General features: G+C 41.0%; 1 non-coding gene across 1 annotated transcript; it reads left to right on the forward strand.

Annotated features, from left to right (window-relative positions):
• Nucleotides 1-3,752: 3,752 nt before the first annotated feature.
• On the forward strand, nucleotides 3,753-3,859 carry LOC118485190. The gene has a single exon (XR_004875495.1). It is a non-coding gene; the product is annotated as a small nucleolar RNA R71 (small nucleolar RNA).
• Nucleotides 3,860-4,781: the final 922 nt, after the last annotated feature.

Raw genomic sequence — 4,781 nt, forward strand, 5'->3', positions numbered from 1 at the left:
CTGAGTCAGCAGGGATACAGTCCTAAGTAGTCGGGTTAAAGTTTCAATAGTAGTTTAACTTATGAGGGGATCAAAGAGTTTGGACCCCCGCCATCCAATACCGGTGGGTATTGAAGGAGGTCCTACTAAATTTGACCCAGGTCCTTTGCAGGATCTATACACTGAACAATGGCAAGACTCTTACCAAACCGTTCCCTTAACCCCCGACCAGGTAGCCAACATATCTCTATATAGACCGTGGAGATATGAATGGTGAAAATCTTTTATTTTATATAGACAGTAAAATAATGCCAAGACACCACGGACAAACGATAAGGAAGAATCACCTTCAACATAAGAAACTAGTTATTAAAGTCATTAATACATAACCAAATAAAAAGTGCGAAAAGATTAAAAATAAAAAGTATTACACTAAACACTTGTCTTCACCAAGTGATGTAAGAGACTTAGGCAAACATGGCCTTTGATTATCAAGAACTCATACGATCAATCTTGGATCCCGAGACGAATCACACACTCTATGATGGACAATGGATGATGGTGTTGTGATGGTGGTGGGTGGTGGGTGAAGTGTGAGAGAGGTGGTGTGCCAAGGGATAAGTTGCAAGTGATCCAAGCACTCCTATTTATAGGCTGAACAGAAGCTCGGGCACGGCCCCGTGTCCGTTGGGCACGGCCCCGTGTCCATCCTTCTCTCTTTCTTCATTAATTGCAGTTTGTCTGCATTAGTTGACCACACCCCCGTGTCCGCTGAGCAGGACCCCGTGTGCAGAAGCGTATCTGTACTATCAAGATTTGCCTAGATTCTGCGAATCTTATAGTTGACCACGACCCCATGTCCGCTGAGCACGGCCCCGTGATGGGCGATAGAAGCTTCTACAACTTTGTCTTTTCTGCTGACACTTGGGCACGCCCCCGTGCTCACTGAGCACGGGGCGTGTTCAGTCTTCTATTCTCTTTTTGCTTGGGAGGATGCTGTCGGGGGGTCGGGCATGCCACGTTTGTTCCTTTTCTTGTATTTATGTTAGATTTAGCTGCCTTTTTGCTTCTTTTGTTCATTTGAGCTCATTTAATCCTGAAAATACAAAAGGAAGACAAAAACACACTTTTTCCAACATTAGTACTAAAAAAGGGTTAGTTTTATGCCACGATTGATGTAATTTATATGTTGCATTTTGTGCACATCAAATACCCCCACACTTGAATCTTTGTTTGTCCTCAAGCAAAACTCTTTATAATGTGGCTTTACACTCCCAAATGGAATGGGTAGAAGGGAAGGTTTTTGGGCTTGTCATAGAGTGTCGGGATTTCCAAGATTCTTTATTAAGTTTTATTTTTATTTATTTGCAATCCTATTCGTCATGATTTATTAAAAACGTTGCATAAGATAAATTACTTATTAGGGCATAACATGCCTTTTTTAAAATTCCATTTATATACAAGTTCACATACCTCACGGGGGATCACTCAACACTCGGCCGAAGGTGTATTTTTAGTGAATCACTCGAGAGCGGCATGGAACTTACTCCTACCATAAGCTTGCCAAGCAATCAATCCTCCTCCTTTTTAACTATATACCTTTGTAAATATCAAGAGGACTTTTTTTTGGGTGAAGGGTTAGGCTTGGGCTAAAGGTGGGTGGTTGGGTTAGTGGTTAGTAAAAGGGCGAAAAGCGTAAAAAGCGTTGGTTTTCATAAGACTCGTTATTTTTCAAAATCTTTTTATTTTGATGAAGCATTTCTTTCAAACAAAGTTGTTTTTGATAAACTTTTTGTTTATTTCTTTGACTTCATCCTAAAAATTATATATATATATATATATATATATTTTAAGTCATAAGAAAAACCGAGCTTTGTTACTAAAATAAAGGGTTTAAAATGAAAAAGGGTTTACGTGGGTAAAGGGTTTTTGAATTGGGTTAAGAAATGAAAAGGTTTAGGCTCCAAGGGGTTAACTAGGGGGATTTTGGGTAGGTGGTAAAAAAAGAAGAAAAAATAATGGTGTAGAAATAAAAAGGGTTAGTCCTAATGCTTCCATCATTTACTTACTCGGGTTTAAGTCGGTAAGGACCGAGAATGTATTGTCGTGGCAAGTTCTAGAGTTGTAAGAACCAAGCGGCTATTCACACAAGAAATGAAAAATGAGCATTTAGTTTAAAGATATGTATTTGTATGCTCAATAAAGGCTCAAAACTCACTTTTGTGGGAATGAGTTTTTATGTGATTAAGTATATACAATCAAATTTTAATTAAGTTTGTCATGCCATTTCATAATTTTCTTATGTTGGTTCTTTTTTTTTATCACAACGCTATCGGCTGTAAATTTGTAAAAAATATAACCTTTTTAGAATTTTGAAATTCCCAACTTAAACCTAGACATATAAAAAATAAAAAAAAATTGAAAAAATTTGGGGTGATTAGCGGTTCCAATAGAGTTTTGTGTAAGTCTTGTTAATTAGGACTTGCAAGATTCAAAGTTTTAGCATCCCCCCCCCACTTAAATTACACGTTGTCCTCAATGTGTCCCAAAAATAAGTTTTTAGGTTGATTGAATGTGTAAAAAGGTGTGAAAAAGCAAAATTTTATGTTACTGGGCGTCTGGACACGGCCCCGTGTTCAAGTGCCAGTAACAAAAGTTTGTAAAAAGAAACAGAAGCCTGGACACGGGGGCGTGTTCAGTGAGCACGCCCCGTGTCCAATTACCTGAACTGGGCATTTTCTGCAAATTGTGCAGCACGGGGCCGTGTTGGGCGGGCACGGCCCTTGCTGAACTTGCTCTAACGAAGAAAAATTTGTCGGATGGCCCTGTTTTCGTGCATGGGGCGCTGGTGCAAGTTTCCCTTGTTATCCTTCACCATCCCGAGTGTGTTTTATTCCTGAAAATTAAAACTAAACTAGAAAACATAAAAATTAATCTAAACTAAACTAAGGATAGTTCCGCGGAATGCCTCCGTGGTGCGCCACGTTTATAAGGGTCCTTGGCTACACCCAAAACCTGGTCATATGTTACCCAAGCGGGATGTTTTACATCCCATGCTACACCATCGGAGAGCATCATCCAAGCTTGAGTCGATGACCTTCATGTAGTTGAATACTAGCTTGTTGATTTCTAAAATTCGATTCCAATTGTTGGAATCGATCCGGGTTTTTCTTTTCGGTGTCGGAGATGAGGCGAGATACAGTATCTTCAAGTCTTTCTCGTCCACCTTGTTGTTGAGAGAAATTTTGTGACTCGATTTTTGATTGTTTAAAGTTTGTTCGTTGGTTTAGATTTTGTTGGTTACTACCATTGCCGGGTTCTCTCCAACCAAGGTTAGGGTGGTTACGCCATCCTTGGTTGTAGGTACCCGTTGGAGGACCCGACGGCCTAGGTCTATTATCAATGTAGTTTACCGATTCTATTTGATCATCTACTTCTTTCATACAACTCCAATTTCATGTGGCCCACCACACCCCTCACAAGCCATGACCGAGGCTGTTTTTGCCATTTCTAGCTTTTTAATTTTTGAAGAAAGGGCCTCGATTTGGGATTGTAAAGAAGTGCTTTCATCAACCTTATGGGTGCCCGGGGCAATAGATTTATTGCCTCGGGGAGTGTGCCACTGAAAATTGGTTTGAGCAATTTCCTTAATTTGATTATATATTTCATTTGGGCGACGATTACCTAAAAGTCCCCCGGAGCTAGAGTCAAGTGTTTGTCTTGTGTGTGGCAACAACCCATTGTAGAAAGTGGATACTTGTTGCCACACCGCAAGACCGTGATGAGGACACTTTCTTAGTAGCTCCTTAAACCTTTCCCAAGTTTCATATAAGGATTCCCCATCCACTTGTGAGTATGTATTAATTTCAGTTATTAATTTAGCCGTTATAGCAGGAGGGAAACACTTATATAAAAACTTTTGGGCTAGTTCATCCTAGGTGTTTACTGAGCCAACTGGGAAGGTATTAAGCCAAGCCTTAGCTCGGTCTTTTAGTGAAAATGGAAACATTCGAAGGCGGATGGCGTCGTTTGATGCTCCATTGATCCCGAAAGGTATCACATATTTCTAAGAAATTCGTAATATGTAGAGGGGGATCCTCGTCCGCAATCCCATGGAAGGTTGTGGAGTTTTGAAGCATTTGTATCAAATGCGGTCAAACTTCGAAGTTGTTGGCTTCGAAATTCGGTGCATTGATAGCGGCGGCGAGATTACCTACGGTGGGTCGTAGGTAATCCATGAGGGTACGTTGGTCCGTCATTGGAAGTGGGTCCCTCGAAACTTTCTCTTGGTTTTTAGCTTTAAGTCTTCTTCTTAGAAAGCGTTCGGGTCGTTTAGGGGTTCTTTTATGTCTCTACTAGAACTGGAGCTCATACACTATGTGGAAAATTTGGATGTGGCGCCTGGGTTCCGAGTCATGCAATAAAAACAAAGAAGAACGTTGGTCAGAAGCTTTACCACGGCCCCGTGTTCAGATGAACACGACCCGTGGTCGGAGATACAGTGATTGTTTTCCGGATCCCTGTTACTGGGGAGTTCGACACGGCCCCGTGTTGCACCGACACGGCCCCGTGCTCAACTCTCTGTAACTCGGAAAATAAAAACTGTCAACAACAATGCTGGGCACGACCCGTGTCCGACCAGGCACGGCCCGTGCTGAGCTCTGTAGAAACTGAAAAATTAAGAAAATCTTTAAAAATAAAATTAATAAAAAACGATTAGGCCGTTGATTCCTAACTTTCTTAAAATCCTTGTGTCCCCGGCAACGGCGCCAAAAACTTGATGTACGTATGGTGTTATAGAT

The sequence above is a fragment of the Helianthus annuus genome, chromosome 12, assembly GCF_002127325.2.
Source record: "Helianthus annuus cultivar XRQ/B chromosome 12, HanXRQr2.0-SUNRISE, whole genome shotgun sequence".
Classification (NCBI taxonomy): Eukaryota; Viridiplantae; Streptophyta; class Magnoliopsida; order Asterales; family Asteraceae; genus Helianthus; species Helianthus annuus.